The sequence below is a fragment of the Canis lupus genome, chromosome 3 (genome assembly GCF_048164855.1).
Source record: "Canis lupus baileyi chromosome 3, mCanLup2.hap1, whole genome shotgun sequence".
Classification (NCBI taxonomy): domain Eukaryota; kingdom Metazoa; phylum Chordata; class Mammalia; order Carnivora; family Canidae; genus Canis; species Canis lupus.
The window spans coordinates 68,647,778-68,665,887 of record NC_132840.1 but is presented as its reverse complement, the minus strand read 5'-3'; the positions used below and the strand labels follow the sequence as shown (position 1 = coordinate 68,665,887).

The following is an 18,110-nucleotide window of genomic DNA, read 5'->3' as shown; positions in this document are numbered from 1 at the left end:
CCCTGCTCCAGCTCAGGGCCTGGAGCAGAATTTTGTCCATATTTTGTTGGATTCAACCCACAAAATGAACAATGAGAACACATTGGTGCAGGGCATGCCCTCTCCTGCTTATCTCCCAAAGCTAGCCTATTACATCCTACCACTGGTCCAGAGATCATGGGGTGCAGTAATTTGTCCAAAATACATAGCTGGTCAGAGACAGGATCAGGATCAATGCCCAGGGCTCTTAAGGCAGAGCTGTGTTCTCTCAACCCTAGAAACCTCTGGTTCTCTTTTGATCTTCATGGATAGGAGGTATGAATAAACACTATGAACCTATTATCTTGATGAGGTAACAGATTATACAAGCCCCCTGTAGACCCTAGTACATATGGGTATGCACACGCACATATACACATATGCGTGTGCAAGCAGACCCATGAACTCAGACTCCCAGACTGCAGAAAGGGACTAGGTCTTATTTTATCATTTTGGTTTCTACCTAACTCAATGCCTGGCAAGATGTCACTTCTCAAGAAATGCTTGTTGAATGCATGAATGAATGATGAATATTAATGGATATTTATCTTCCCAAGATTCCTTTGGCCTTCACCATAACCTTGATTCAGAGGCCCAATTAGACCATTTCATGGGGAGGGAAGAAGAGAAACAATAAATTTATTAGTACTGTGCCAGGCACTTAAATGTATATCATCTCAGCTAATCTCATTTTAAAATAAGTAATCCCAAGTGAACAGACATCCCCCCATAAAGGAGTGACCCCACCATCCCCTGGTGCCCATACATAAGGGCTCTAAGTACAGCAGGCTTATGGCGTCTGCATCAATTTCTGCTTCTACTTATCCCCAGAAGATCTGAAAAAGAAAACAACATCAGAACTTCTGAAGACCAAAAGCTCAGAATCCTAAGCTTGCAGCCTTCCCTTTTGTGAGACAGAGAAGCAGGAGAATATTAAGAGGAGTGAGTGCAGGAAGCTAAAAATATCTTCAAAGCTTATGTAAATTCGGCGCACATAGAGGCGCTGGCCTTTGGGCTCCAGCTGTTCTCAGGACTGACTTAGATGCCCTTGACATGGAGATCCAGACATTCTCAGAACCCGCCCACCATTTGTAACCTTTTAAAAATCTTCCTAATTGTGTTCCATGTTCTTTAAATTTATCACCCTTGGGAGTTGAGCTACAATATGCTAATGAGGCCATTGAAGAGGTCGAGACACCCCTCCTCTCCCAGCCTCTTGGGAGAACAGTAGGAGGTCAGAGACATCCATCCTTGGAATAACAGGCGCCTTTGAGAAGGGCTGTACCCCTAACCATTAGCATGTTAATAGGGAGGGAATCAAAAGATCACTCAATCAGCACCCAATGAGGGCATCATTTCAATCAATAGCGCAGCTCATAAAAGTCCCGATGCCACTGACACTGCATAAAAACAATTCCTAATTGAGAATTAAACAAACTTTTATCTGATGCAATTCTGAACTTCAGCCTTTAAAATAATGCCAAGTTCAGAAATACATTTGGCCTCATGATTCAGCCTGGCGGCTTGTATACATTTAGTGGGTATTTTTCCCTCACAGCTGACACTTTCTCTTCCTGGTTCACATAGGAAAATGAGACGGGTGTCACTTCCCCAAAGGCCACAGTGCTAAGTTAAGTGTTTCTGGGTACGAAGGGGGTTCTAAATGAGCAAATATTAACCTGGGGTGACCTACAGCAGGGCTGGGTCCTGGCTTTCCAGATTTGTAAGCAACACTTACTAAGTGTAATTCGGCTCTTAGGTACTCAGGATGCTGGCTGCCAGACTGGGAGACAAGTAGTTTTTAATGCACTGATGACACAGTCTCCCTGACATGAGAGGCATGGCCATGAACCAGGTGGCCAATTACTCTCAGAAAGAACAGCTCAATATCAACTGTGCTAAATTCAAATGGTCATATTCAGCAGAGGCTATTCAGGATCCAGATGGACCCGATTGAATATCTCCATTCAACAGGGCAATCCATTTCATTACTTGCAGAGTCCTTCCATAGCCAGCTCATCCTGATGGGCCCAGGGAGACCAGGTCCTGGCCAAAATTAAGTGTGTTCAGCAGGAATATTAAAGCAAATGCAGGAACTTGGAATCTTCCAAGTCAGTGCCATCTTACTATTACATTAGATGGTTGGTTAGAACTCTTCAAATTCCTGTTGAAAATCTGCTCAACCTTATGAACAAATGTAAGCAGTCCTTTGGAATGATCTCGACTCTGTTTAGAAGAAGTCTCTGCCGCCTTGCAGAGCTGGGCTGACCTCCACGGGAGAAGATGACAGTTCAACCCCCTTACTGCTCACCCTGAACATCACCTTTGCCTCCTCTTCATATGGTAGTGAAGGTGTATGGTATTCCCCATCATCAACCCCGCAAGCATTTGCACCTGCAACATTCATCTCAATCTCATTGCAAAATATGCTGACATATTGGGAGGTGTTACACAAGGGCGATACCAGCTACTGTTTCCTATATTTGAATATAGCAAATTGGTTGCCTGCCTATCAGCTGAATTCAGCCACAGATGTGGTTCAGGGTCTCCTCTGCCCCAGCTCTCTCTCTCTCTCACACACCATATACACAAACACATATACGCTACACATACAAATGCACACACCAAACACACATACACAGCACGTATACATATCACACACATACCAAATACATACCACAAACACCCATCTATACACATAAATACATTTACACCACATATACATACACCACATGCTCATACACATGCACCACATGCACACCACGTTCACACACACATTATATGAATACATGTACACACATCCCACACACAGTATGTTTTTTAAAACGTAGCTTTGAATGGCTTTAGGCTAAGACCTTCACTTTCCACATCATCACAATCCCCACTAAGTCTCATGCCACACACATCTTTGGCTTCACTCATTTACCTTATCTGTCTGGATACTGAGAGTGTTTGAGTTTGTAAAACCTTGCTGGAGTCTACACATTTTAACCCATATTCTAAATTTTGGGTTTCTACAATGGAGTAACAGGTGGTTCCTTCCAGGTAACACACTAGGATTGTGTCTACAATGGAGTAACAGGTGGTTCCTTCCAGGTAACACACTAGGATTGTGTCTACAATGGAGTAACAGGTGGTTCCTTCCAGGTAACACACTAGGATTGTGTCTACAATGGAGTAACAGGTGGTTCCTTCCAGGTAACACACTAGGATTACAACCAGTAGGCCAATTAATAGCAACCCCAGGCAATCCAATTCTCTCCTTTGATTCAAAAGGTATGGGTGGAGTTGCAGAGGGGGAATCAAGGGTTACTTACACGTCTTACTTTTCTGTTGCTCTTTTCTGGCAATATAAATTGCTGCTGGATGCTCACGGCTTTCGTCTCCTGGGACTTCATGACAGACTACCACATACTGGTGGCATAAACAACAGAAATCTATTTCTCAGTTCTGGAGGCCGTAAGTCCAAGCAAGATCAAGTTGCCAGGGTTTGGTTTCGAACGAGGCTGCTCTTTTCAGCATGTAGACTACCACCTTCTCGCTGTGCCTTCACATGTCTTTTCTCTGCATGTCTTATAAGGACACCAGTCCTATCGATTAATTACCTCCTTAAAGGCCCAGTCTCTAAATACAGTCATATTGGAAGTTAGGCTTCAACATATTCTGGGGGTGGGGGGTAGAGACACAATTAAGTTCATAGAAAGTACTAACTAGTCCATGTGCAATTGTTGCTAACACCCCTTTGCTATTGTACCAACATCAAGGATGACAAATATGCTAATGTTAATTATATCCATTAGTTGTAAGTCCATTAATATATGAATATTATTATATTAAGTATAGGAATTAATTCTATTAATTATTCTGATCCCACATCCCTGGCAGACATTTCTACTGGGTGTAGGAAACACAGTGTTGAGGCAGCCATTATCAACTGGACTTGGTACAGGACATAAGACATATATGGCACTTGTGCCCCAGAGGCAGGCCTCCTCCATCTTGAATTTAGGAACTGAATGAAAACCCAAGAGTGGCTGGAGCACACCCGTGTTGCAGAGCTGGGCTTTCCACAGTGCTTTCATGCTGGGCAGAGCGCCTGACCCACAGGGACTCTTGGCTGACAAAGCCTTGCTGGAAACACCCTTTCCTTGATTCTGCATCAAGCAATTAATCCTCTCACAGCTTTTCCATTTTTTTTCCTACAAAGCTCTGAGAAGCTCCAAGCCACAGATAACACTTGGAGCCATTGGCCTTGCTTCCTGATTTGGGGAAGGGCTATAGTCTCAGAAATTGTTTCTTCCTAGAATGCTTTTACTCCACTTTTCCTGGAATTTTATTCTTATCCACTAATCTGTACTGTTCTCCAAGGACCACTGTCCCTGGAGCCTAATTTCCCCATTTCTATCAGTTGACTGGCCTTTCTGCAGAGGATGCAAAAGAAAAGATTTGCAAGGGGTAAATAATACTACATTGTTTCTCCATAAAAACGTCTTCAGAAAAATAGGATTTAGCATTATGAGGGTAGCTTCAATCAAAGAACAATATAAAGAATGATATTTGGTCTTTTATGAGATAGATTTTGAAAGTACTCTTCATATTACTGTTCCTTGAGTTCCTCCTTGAATTAAATGCTAGGGAAGCAGATCATCCCTCCTGATAAATGAGACAATCTGCTTCCCTAGTATTTAATTCAAGGTGGAACTCAAGGGATAATTAATAAACCCATCATGTTTTCCTCCTTTCCTTGGCTGCCAGTAAACTCACAACTATGTTTTGTGCTCAGTGGTCATTATTATTCTTAGCTAAAGGTTTCTGATAAACCATTTTCTCCTTTCATTCATTGCTGGACTCTTTCATCCATCCTTAGCATGTATGTGTCTTCTATCTGAGCCATCTCTTCCCTTAGGAAGTAATTGGGGTACTTTTAATAAATAATACTTCAGAAGCGGAGTCAGGGACAGATCACCAGGGGACTTGGCTTTTGGCCCAATTCAGTTCACCAATCATCTGCTGACCCCCATATTACTGGGCGGTCCTCAAGCCCTCTCTTGGTGCTCTCCAGGAAGAAATGCTGGATCTTTTCAAATGATAAAATGCTCCTCAGTTTTCGACTGAGCAAAGCCTTGTCAATAGTTGCCATACTCAATTTTGGCAATAACAAATCCCATGTCCTCAGACCTTCATAATTCAAAACATGAGACACCCATGATTTCAACTTCCCCTTCATCTACAACCTCTTTCCCAACCCTAGGAATAGCTCCAATTACATCTTGGACATCTCTTTTCAAATATTCTAAACACACCACACACCTAGAAGGCACAAAACTGTTATCCCATCTTTCTAGAAACTTGTTTTTTTCTCTACATCTTCTATTTCAATTAATAGAACCACTGTTCACTGAGTTGTCTAAGCTAGAAGCCTGATGACTTTACCTCTCATATTCAGTTGGTTTCCAGGTGTTTCCAAACAAGCTTGTGAACCTGCTGCCTTCCCTGAAACCATGCTGTCTCTGTCCTGGTGCAGGACTTGCTTTTCTCCCTCCTGAGCTATTGCAACAGCTTCCTGAGTCTTTCTGTCACCCAATCTTTCCCTCTACTCCCATATCGCCATCACTGTCATCCTGCTCACTTCCTGCTTAGAGTCCTTCTCTGGCTGCTCAATGCCTGTAACATAACATAAACACCAAATTGATAAAGTGCTGCACAAGGTCCAGGGCAGTCTAACCCCAGCCTCCCTCAGCATCATCTCTCCCTTTCCACTAGAACTCCTCTGGTCCAGTCATACTGAATTTCTTGTTCTTTTTAAAACAAGCCATGCTCTTTCGCAACTCTGCTTTTACACTGTTATTCCTTCTGCCAACAACACTATTTATAGTGTCTACTTTTCTACCTGCAAAATAATTTTTATTTTTCATGAATTAACTCAGATATCAACAATACTCTGGCCATGTACCCTGCAATTAAATATTTTTGACCTTTCTACCTTCCCTTAGCTGCTTTCCACAAAGTCTCCCCGAGAATTTACCAAGGTATATTCAAATTGCTCGTTAACAGGCTTTTATCTACCCATCACTCTGAGCTAATTTAGGCTAAGAACCATATTTTTCATAGACCTCAGTACCAAGCACAGTAAATGGCAGAAGGTTGGTGCTGATGAAATATTAATAAAGTGGGCAGTGAAATATGAAAGAGGAGTAGGGGGCAAATGTGGGGTGATGAAACATCTCTACTGAACTGAGCTACTAATGCAGGACACTTTATTCAATAGTTCTGGACTCCCTGAGGTACTGAATAATAAAGAAGGGAGTAAAGGTTGTTCTAGCTTGCTATCTTAGCCACTCTGGGGCTCATCTTGCCTCTACCTCTTGCCACGTCCTTCAGTGTTCCTTCTATGCCTTCACCACCAAAACAACCCTATCTTATGAGAGGCAGTATCCTTAGAAGATGCAGGAAGGACAAGCCCAATCATGCTATTTTTGCTCACAATTTGGAGTAGATTTCACTAATCTCATCCCATGATAGTGTCTTCTTGTGGCCTTTTTGTGCCTTATGGCAAACCCCCCTTGTCCACAAGGATTGAAACTATTATAGGTCATGTAGCTGATTATATTTTTCAAAGGTGGCTGCACCAGTGCCTCCTATCTCACTTGCTGTTCTATAGTGTGACTTTGCCTTATCCCCATAACTCTCTTCCCCTTGAATCTGGGAAGTCCTGTGATTGCTTTGCTCAATAGAGATAAAACAGCCTTGAGGAGCTATTGAGAAAAAGACCAAGACTGGGAGGCAGGGTGGAAAAAGATGACCCTTGTTATATTATGGCAGAAAGTTTGGCAATGTTGTTTTTACAATACAATTGTTTTGTAATGACATGGAAAATAAAAATAAACTTAATGAACAGGTGGATTTGGCTAAGGCGATTTCCAAGCAGACTGCTAGAGTGATGCCTGAATTCTTTTACCCACATAAATGGAATCATTCAGTGCTAAAGAAAATTTAAAGGAAATAAAAAGGATCTAGGATTTCTTGGGTTTGAAAATAAAACTATCATCTCCATTCTCTCACAGAAGAAAATTTTCAAAAGCAGAAATGGCCTTAGGGTGAAGATCAAATCCAGGGTGCTAAAATATGAAAACATCTCAGGGTAAATATCAAGCCAAGGCTGTGACTGTAAAATTCTTTCTGAGGACCTTAGAAAGATCAAAACTGATGTATCATAGGCTCTTTCAAATAAACAAAAGGACTTCTGAGTATCTTAAGGGCATTCCTTGCAGTTCTTCTCTGTTAAACAACAGGGTTTCTAAGACTCAAGGATGTTGTCTGATAGCAGATTCAGACACATCCCAAGGTAAAAAAAAAGAAAGCGCTCATCTCAAACTCAAAGACATGTGTGAGTATGAGTTTTATCTGATGAAATACATTAATATACAATAAGTCCACAAAACTTTTAAAAGAATTATAGCAGCTTAGACAGAGAGAAGGAGAAAGTACAAAATGAACAGAAGCTTTTGAATCCCTAAACTTTTGTGGGCATCAAGCAGGCTAAGAAGCCTACTTTGCTGCAAACATGGAAGCTTCTGTATAGAAAAGGATGACACAGATGATGGAACTAAGGGCCCAGAAGGCAAAGCCAATAGTCCTAGAGGATGACTCCAGGGAGTAGGACTGAGTCCTAACTAAGGAATTAACAATATGTGCTTGGCTTGAATTGCTATGAACCCATGCTTGCTATGTGCCTTTCACTTTTCCTCTTTTAGAATGGACTATAGTAGCTATTATCCTATACTTGTCTCACCTGGGTGTGGGGAGAGGAGGCAGATAACTGTATTTATAATTCACAAATCCTTAAAGCAAGAAGAACTATACTAAAAGAATTGCAGCAGAGAAGCCCCCATTGTCACCTGGACCGTACTTAATTGATAAGATTTTGGCCTTTGGACTAACGGCACAATGGGATGAAACTTTGAAGGTCTTGGGGCAAGGAATGCCTGAATGCATGTGAAGATGGATATAAATTTTTGTGGTCAGAGGCAGACTATGTCAGATAATATTTTCCAAAAGTGACTGAAACAGTATCTCACATCTCACATCCACTTCTACAATGTAACCTTGCTGATATGCTATCAAGAGATGGAACCTAATTCCCTTCCCATGGATCTAGGTGGGCTTGTGACTCTTCTAGCCAATAGGATAAAACAGAAATAATAATTTGTGTTTTTCCAGGCTGGGTCATAGAAAGTAACACAGTTTTGACCTTGTACATAGGGACACAGTGTAAGAAGTCCAACTACCCTGAGGCCATTCTGAGAAAGCCCAAACTATAGGGAGAAACCACATGTAGATGCTCCAGTTGACAGTCCCATTTGAATTTTGAGATGACAGGCAATATCAGCTGCTAAACATGTCAGTGAAGATGTCTCTAGATGTTTCTACCCCTCACCCACTGAGTCACAGCCAGCCACTGAGTCTTCTGAGCCCAGATGCTGGACATCATAAAAGACAGAAAAGCCAACTCCACTGTGCTCTGTATGAATTACTGACTCACATAATCTAAGAATATAATAAAATATCTTAAAAGCCATTTGGTTTTAAAATAGTATGTTAAAAAATAAATAAAATAAAATAGTATGTTAGAGAGTAACAAACTGGAGTATATGGACATGGGCTCTCTCAAAATTTTATCACTCAGTGTTGCTGAAGTCTACACCTTGTCCAAGATCCATAAAAAAATTGAAAAATTATATGAATCCTATATACAAACTAAAAGAATGTAGAAGGCAAAGTTCTGTAAAAGAGTGAGAATGTGGATTATCATCTCTAGATAAATCTACTCATTACATAAGAACAATATTAGAAGACAGCAAAGTTATCCAGAGAAGCAAGAAGAAGAAAATATTAACTAGACAGCGTTGACTCCCAAATACTGACACCTTAGGTGGTATGATTTTTCCTATAGGTTTTCAACCATTTTCCTGAAATTAAAAATCTGTAAAAAGACTTCAACTTCTGGTAAAAATGGAGTAAGAAACACCAGAATTAGCAAAATTAAATGTAGACTATATATATTTCTGGTGTTGTCTAATAAATCTGAAAAGACTAAAAAGGATGCAAGCATTTCCAAGTAACTGAACTTTGTCCCAGAAAAACAATCAAGAATATTTATAAGAATACATAAATAAATATCCAGCCAGCACTTAACAAGGTATAATTCACAATGTCTGGCATCAAAAACTAATAGACATTAGAAGAGGTAGGAAAATATGACCCATAATGAGTAGAAAAATCAATCAACCGAAACCAATCCAGAACAGACACAGATGTTAGACCAGCAGAAAATAACATTAAAACAGTTCTTATAAGTTACTTCCATATGTTCAAAAAGTTAAGTAGAAACATGGGAGATATTAAAAAGACTCAAATAAAACTTCTACAGATGAAAACTATGATGTTTGAGATATAAACTATCTGGATTAACAGAGTTTAGAAATTGCAGAAGAAAAGATTAGTAAACATAAAGATATAGAAATAGATACTATCCAAAATGAAACACATGGAGAAAAAATAATTTTACGAAGTGAGCTGTGAGATAATTTCCAATAGTCTATTGTACATTTAACTGGAGTCCCTGAAGGAGGGAGATAAAGGAAAAATATTTGGAAAAATAATAGCCAATTTTCCCCCCAAATTTGATGAAAACTATAGACCCACAAATACAAACAGCTCAATAAACTGCAAGCACAGCAAATATAAGAAATGTACATCAGGGCACATTGTAATCAAATTGTTCAAAATCAGTTCTAAAGAGAAAGTCTTTAAAGTAACCTGGAGGTGGGGGGTAGGGAAACACTCTAGATACAAAGAAGCAAAGGTAAAAATGACAGATTTCTCATCAGAATCAACACAAGGGAGAAGAGAGTGGAGCATCTTGAAAACAATGAAAGAGAAAAACCTGTCACCTAGAATTCTATACCCAGTGAAACTGTCTTTCAAAACCAAAGGCTTTTGGTTTAACCAAAGTTAAGGGCTTTTTCAGAAATACAAAGCTAGAAGAATTTATCATCCGCAGACTCACACTACAAGAAATGTTCAGGCAGAAATAAGGAAAATGATACCAGATAGAAATCTTGATTGATACAAAAAAAGAGGAGCTTTGGAAATAGGTAAATATGCAAAATTTCTAATTATTTAAATCCAAAGGGTAACTGTTTTAATCCAAATCATAACAATGTTGTATATTTATAGCATAGATAAAAGTAAAATTTATGACAATAGCCCAAAGAATGGGAGGGAAGAAATAGAAGTATACTACTTTAAGGTTCTCACAAGTGATGTTTTATAATATCACTTGAAGCTAGATTGCATTACCTGAAAATGCATATTCTGAACCCTAAGGCAAACACTAAAATAACAAAACAATAACTTACAACTAATAAGCTAAAAATGAGATATAATGGAATTACAAAAAACATTCAGCCTAAAATAAGTTATAAAAAAGTGGAAAAAGGGAACAACAATAACAAAAACAGATGGTACACAGAGAAAACATTAGCAAGAGGACAGATTTTTATTTTAATAATATCAATAATCACATTAAATACAGTGGTCTGAACTAAATAATATACTGGGTCAAAAAAGAAAAATTAAAATTATTTTGAACCGAATGAAAAAAACACAACATACTAAAATTTGTAGGGCACAGCTAAAGTAGTACTTGGGTGAAATTTATAGCACTGAATGGCTGTATTACGAAAAAGTAAAGGGCTCAAATCAATGGCTTCCACGTCTATCTTAAGAAAGTAGAAAAGGAGAGCAAATTACATTTATAGTAAGCAGAATAAAGGAAATATATAATATCAGAATAAAAATCAATGAATGAGAAAACAGAAACAGTAGGAAAAAAAATCAATAAAGCCTCCAGCCAAATTGATGAGGAAAAAAAAGATAATCAAATTAACAATATCAGGAATGAAACAAATAGCATCACTACAAATTCTACAGATAATAAAAGGAATATTAGGAACTCCTCTATGACAATAAATGAAACTTAAATGAAAAGGACAGTTTTGAAAGACACAATCTACCAAAGTTTACTCAAGAAGCTATAACCTGAATTGCCCTATATCTATTAAAGAAATTAAATTTGCAACTAAAAACATTTCAATAAAGAAAATAAAGACCCAGATGACTTCACCTATGAATTGTACCAAATGTTTCCAGAAAATGGAGAGAAGGAAACACTTTCCAACTCATTCTGAGGTCAGCAGTACTCTGATAACAAAATTAAATAAAGACTTATGAAGAAAACTATAGACCAATATCCCTCATGAACATAAATGCAAAAAATTTAAATAAATTAGCAAACCATATCCAACAAGACATAAAAAAAATTAATAGGGCATGATCAAGTGAGGTTTATCCCAGAAAGGCAAGCTTGGTTTAACATTTGAAATAAATTCACCATATTAAATAAATAAGGGGAAGAAAACCTTATATGATCATTTCAATGGATGAAGCAATTGAGAAAACCTAAAAAACTCTTAGCAAACTGGAAATAAAAGAAAATTCTTCAGTCCATAATGACACTATGAAAAACCAATAGCTAGTATCATACTTAACAGTAAAAGGCTGGATGCTTACTCCTTTGAGATCAGACAAGGATATTTACTCTTACTACTTCTATTCAACATTGTACTGGAAGCTCTAGCTATTGCAATAAGTAAAAGAGATCAAAAGCACCCAGACTAGAAAGGAGATAATACTGTCCTTTTTCGCAGATAATATGATTGTCTATGTAGAAAACAGTGGAATATGCCCCAAAAGAGCTTCTAGAATTAATTGAAATTTTATATCATGTGCAATAGAATTAAAATAAATACATAGAAAGAACTCTAACAAAAGATATATAAAACCCATACATAGAAAATAATAATATACTGTTAAGAGAAAATAAAGACCTAACTATATGGATAGATAATACTATGATTAGGGGTCAAACAATTCAATATTATTGTGATGTTAATTCTATCCAAATTGGTTCATGCAATCCGGACAAAATCCCAGCAAACTGGTTCTAAAATTCTTATGGAAATGCAAAGGACTTAAAATAGAACAACTTTGAAAAAAGAGAAACAAAGTGTGAGAACTAACACTACCTGATTTCAAGACAATTAGGTATCGGTGCCAATATGAACAAATAGATCAATGAAACTGAAGGTACAACTCAGAAACAGACACATGTGTAAATAAACACCCGATTTTTGACAACGGTAAAAAGATAATTCTGTGGAGAAAAGGTCGTCTTTTTAACAAATTTTTAACAAAATTACTAGATTAATTGCATATTTATATGCCCTCTATACCACCAAAAAAGAACTTCAGTACATACTTTCCACTATTCAAAAAAAATTTAAGTCAAAATGCAATATAAATTTCAATATAAACCTGAAACTACAGTATTTCTAGAACAGAATATAGGTGATAATATTTGCAATCTTTAGTTAGACAAAGATTTCTTAGATATGACATTGAAAACATGATCCAAAATGGGAAAAATTATTTGGACTTAATTCTAATTTAAAACATCTGCTTTTCAAAAGATACTGTTAAGAAAATGAAAAGACAAACCGGACTGGAAGAAAATATTTGCAAAACATATTATCTGATAAAGAGCCTATATCCAGAATATATAAAGATCTCTCAAACTAAGTAAGGGGGGGCCTGGGTGGTTCAGTCAACTGAGCATCCAACTCTTGATTTTGGCTCAGATCATGATCTCAGGAATGTGAGATTGAGTCCTAAATTGGGCTCCCTGCTGGGTGTGAAGCCTGCTTCAGATTTTGTCTCTCGCTCTCTCCCTACCCCTTCCCCAGTTTGCTCTGCTCTCCCTCTCTCTCTCCCAAAGAAATAAATGAATGAACGAATGTCAAAAGAGTTAAATGACACTTCATCAATTAATACATGTAAATATCAAACATGCACAAACAATAATACATATAAATATCAAACATGCTTGATGTCATTGTATTTTAGAAAAATGCAAATTTATACCAGGGCAACATTCACCATCTATCCGTTAAGATGACTAATATTAAAAAGACTAATCACACCAAGTGTTGGTGAAGATGTGTGAGAACTGAAACTCAATCACTGTGGGTAGGATTGTAAAGTAGTGCAATCACGTTGGAAAACAGTTTGGTAATTTCTTTAAAAATTAAATGTACACCTTCCATTTGACCCAGCCATTCCACTCCTAGGTATTCATCCAATTTAAATGAATGTGTATATCCATACAAAGACTTGCACCTGAATATTCACAACAATGTTACTTATAATACCCTGGAACTGGAAAGAACTAAAACATTCATCAATATATGGTGAAATAAACAAGCTGTGGTATATTCATACTTTGGAATATTACTCTGCAATGAAAAGGAATGAACTCTTAACAGATACAGTGAACAGATAGTTTCAAAATAATAATAAGAGTACAAAGGGGCATGGAAGTAACTTCTGGGGGTGATATATATGTTCATTATCTTGATTTGTGGCTATGGTTTCATGGATATATACATGTCAAAAGCTTTCAAACTATACACTTTAAAGATGTGCAATTTATGTAATTTAAATATGTGTGAATGTCAATTACATCCCAACAAAACTGCTTTAAAAATTTAAATGTCAAATAAAAACTGTCAAAAAGTCTTTGCACCACTCTGTGGCCTATAACAGCACAACTCTTGTGAAAAGGCAGCCTGCAAAAACACAAGTTTCTTTCTGCTAGATGAAGGCAGAAAACCTTGGTCTGTGAGGTCACTGGTGAGAGCAGGGATGATGCCCCGTGTGTCAGGTATGTAGAAATTATCAATGCTTTTTCCTCTCTCCTGCTCAGGTCACTTGATTTAAACTGGGGCAATAGAGTCTCTTAGGAACAACAACTGGACCCCCATCTATGGAAGGCAAGAGATCATCAGATACCAAGGCATTGGGGGTTTCCCAACAGAAGTGAGAAAGAAGATGGGGCCCAGGAGAGAGGAGGCTGTCACTGCGAGCCAGACATAGCTCTAGGACTAAAGGAAGGAGGGGAATTGGTGGCTGCAGATGTATCTTGCAGCTGTTGTGGGAACTCAGCCCATCCCGGCCACCATGGTGCTGTGTGTGCCCTCCAGGAGAAAGGGGACAGTGTCTATGAACTGAAAGGACTGATTCACAGAATTCGGTAGCACTTCGGGATCCGAGCCACCAGCTGGGACATGCCATCTGTCTGGATCACAGCACTCTTCCTACTGAGTGTAACAGTCCACCTCCTGGTAGACTGTGGAGCTGCCGTGGCGTTGACAGCACCGAGGGCATCCTCTGCCTTCTGTGGAGCTCCTGCAGGGCCACCCCAAGGTGGAGCAAAGGGGATTCAACCCAGCTCAAGGAAAGGGACAGCGCCGGCCCAGGCTGCACAAAAGTGAAAGGACTTGAGGCAGAGAACAGAGCTGGGCTGAGGAGCTCTAACAAGGGGACCCAAACAACAACCCATCAAAGCCCCCATTTGAGAAAAACATAGGAAGAAATAATATTACCCTCTTTCTTCTAAAAAAAAAAAGCATTATTGCCCGGGTGACCCAGAGGTTAAACAGCTCTCAGGTGGCAGTGATATACTTACAGCTCTGTAGCACGAGGACTCCAGTGATCTGGAATAAGGAGCCGTGGTGTGGACGATCAGAACAAGGCATTGCAGCTGTCACCAACGGTCTAGGAGTGCTAGGCAGGCTAGCTTGGCCAGTGAGGACCAGGGCTAATGTATGACGCATTTAAGGTAATCTCTGGAGGATTCCCGGAGACAGCCAGGAGCAAGAAACTACAAATCTACCCTTGCATTTTAAATGCAATTATATAGTGACTATCAACAGTTAAGTTTTAGTATTAATATGATGAATTTCTGCCCATAGGCTAGGAAACAGCTGAGATTAACCTGAATTAGTACCCCAATCCACAGGAGAACATTTTCCTACTATCGGAGAAAAGGAAATACAACAACAAAACCCTCTTGACGTGGTGGTCCATATTCAGAGATGTATGCTGGGAGATCAGAACAGATCCAGACTGAGCAACTCCAGTGAGAGGAGATCATTCTGCAAAATGATATAACATACCCCAGACCCTTTTATAACATAACATCCAGAAAAATCAAAGTACACAACAGGGTTTAAACAAAAGTATGGACTAAAATTCCTCAAGTATTCACTATGAGTTTTTCAAAAATGTTTACCTGTTGGGTCCTTACACTGCACTTCCCAGTGAGTAAAAGATCTACTGTGTGTGGGTATTGGTGACCGAGGGAGCTCGCTCGCTTGCTCGCTGTCTCTCAATAACAGACTACGAAGAAACAGAATAAAACTTAGGATTTAGATTAGGCAGCAAGAGAAACGTGATGGCAAGAGGCATAAAGCCCTGGAGTCGTTGTCTAAGCGACGTTTTAAACCCCCGTGCTTTTTGGGAGCACCTGTCTTTCAGAGACAGAACCATCTCCAAACATCCTGACAGTTCAAAGACACAAACAACAAAAACTGGCACTGCAATACATCATTCTTGTGCTTACTCTTTTATCTCTAAGACTAAATATTTTCGAATATCCATCTGATGTGCTAACTAATGAAGGCAGAGTCCATTCTTTCCATAAACAAATGGTTTTGTTAAAAATTCAAATCAGACATAGCAGAATCTTCCCATTTGCTGGTTGCTAACGTATCCCAACCACGACATATATTCTTACATGTTCCAATTCAGCGAAGTCTTTTTCTCTTAGCTGGAGATGCCAGGTTTGGACGGCGTATGTTTAATCTAGCCAAGAGAACATATTTCCTCCCTGAAACACGGCCTTGACAGCAAGGCAAAGTGTGATTAAGTTGTGTCACAAATAGGTGTGGCTCAATCCATCTGGCACAAGGGAGTCTATGCTGCCTAATTAGAAAATTTAATGATCTGATCGGATCAAACATCCATTTACAGTTTTGATAAGTGAAATTACCCAATTATATTACTGCAAATGAGTGTGAGCTGGTGTCCTAACGAAACCCCCAGAGCCAGGAGTATGGACCCTGGGATGATGCGACTCGTACACATTTAGGTCAGCAACACATATTATAGCAAAGGAATGATGCACGACTTTCTGAAGCTTCTTGGCCAGTAACTTGTGAAATGCTGATCTGATTTGCTTGAAAATTTTTAAAATAATTGGCTCCTGCTGGCTGAGGCCCCATGCCAACACCGCATGGTAATTCATTCGTGACATTCCTAGAAGAGAGAATCTGCCGGAAGAGCTGCAGTAATATGTTTAGGGAATAATCATGCCACCTCCGAATAGGATGCATAAAAGGAAGCAAACAGCAGGAGGCCAGCAGAGAGGCCTCTGGGTTTCCAGGGAAAAGATTCTCAATTTAAATGGAAATTGTATGACTGTTCCTCCTTTCTCCCTTCTCAAACTCCAAGTAAGACAGTAGCTAGGACCATTTCAAGATCAAGTATACAATCCCAGAAATAATTATTTAGGTCTCCTGGATTTGGTATTTATTAACCAAAGCTCTGGAGACTCTGATGGTGACTTTGCAAAGAATCTGCTTGAGGCACCATGTTCTGGGTTTTTAGAGATGTCACTTGATTCTTGGGAAGCTTTTCAAGAAATACGTGCACGCTTTGAGAAACAAACAAAACCACTAAGGTAATTGAACTTTTCTGGAAATAGCAAGGACTGTATTGTAGCTCAGAGCTAGAGTAAGGAAACTCAAAGAGAAACAGGAACCAAGATTATGAGAAAACAAACAGTGGGACTAGGGTTGATCACTTAAAAAAATAAAAATTAAATAAGGAAGGGAGGGAGGAAGGGACAAAGCAAGTTTCAAGAAAAGATTCAGGGGACGAAATGTGAAGAGAGGCAGTATCAGAAACTGAGTGACAGGAGAATCCAAGAAGGAACAAGGATACAGGGAACTGTTCCACACCGAGTGCTAGGACACAGCTCCATCGCTATTTGCCCCCAACCCCAAGTGGAGATGGTATTCTTCAGGAATTAACATGTTAGGAAAGCTATAAAGGACATAGCAGAGACATCTAAATCTGAACTTGGTCTGCATACCCTGTGATCTGAACAAGGCATTCACGCCAGTTGTTCTTAACAACCCGCTGCTGGATGCTCATTTTCGAATTCCATCTCTTGGGTTTTCCTATCTACAAGGATGAAGAAAGGGTAAGAAAAACAAGACAGAATCCCAACTCTAGGAAATGGCAACAAAAAGAGTCTGCTCTGATAATGTCCCAGAATAAAGAACTTCAGCTCCAAGCACGCTGGAAGACCACTACAAGGGGAATAGAAGAAATAGTGAATGGAAATCTAGCAAAAGCTGGCAAGAGCTGAGGGTTGAATGGACTGACTAGGACCAGCCATGACCACCCAAGTGTGAGAGGATACAATAAACTCCATCGTCAGGTTCTAAGGAGTCCTGTCTGGTGGAACAGACAAGCACAGTGCCAGGCTTATAGGCAGAGACAATTCTTGGGAGAGGCAGTAAAGGTGACATGGATTCTGAGTTAGGGTAGATACTAGACTCTCAAAACTAGAACACAGTAACCAGGGGACGAGGAGTCCCAAAATATTATGTGACTAAGGTTAATTAGGGTCCAGGATTACTGACCTGGGATTAGAGCCACCCTCCAAGACAAGGGTCCTGGGAGGAAACTGGCCCCATGCATAATAATGTGGAAAAGAGGAAGTTGAGATGGTTGCTTAGCTGGTGCCTGAAGGTCTGATCATTCCTTTTTGAAGACAGGTGGTCTAACCTGGAAAATAGAATGCTTCCCCTCACCCTCAAGGGAGGGGAGTTCTCAATACATCACAAAGCCTGGTTCTCAAGGCTCAAGGATTGGATAAGGCTGAGCACACAGGGGGCAGGTTATTATTGCTGGCAGATGGCTAGGCTGATTCAGGCAAGGAAACTAATAAGAAGCTACACACCAGGAGTCTCCAAATTTCCCCCCTTTAGAGATAGCTTCTTATAGAGATAAGGCTGAGATATATATACAGGAACAGTGGTCTAACAGAGATTTTATTTATT

At 39.4% G+C, this 18,110-nt stretch overlaps 1 long non-coding RNA gene across 1 annotated transcript in view; it reads right to left on the bottom strand.

Annotated features, from left to right (window-relative positions):
- Window positions 1-17,855, bottom strand: part of LOC140630975 (uncharacterized) — a 45,604-nt gene extending 27,749 nt beyond the window's left edge. Inside the window, exons 1-2 of the long non-coding RNA XR_012028639.1 lie at window positions 17,691-17,855; window positions 14,666-15,134 (exon numbers count right to left, since the gene is read on the bottom strand). This is a non-coding gene — a long non-coding RNA (uncharacterized lncRNA). The remainder of the gene's footprint in view (window positions 1-14,665; window positions 15,135-17,690) is intronic.
- Between the last annotated feature and the right edge of the window lie 255 nt (window positions 17,856-18,110).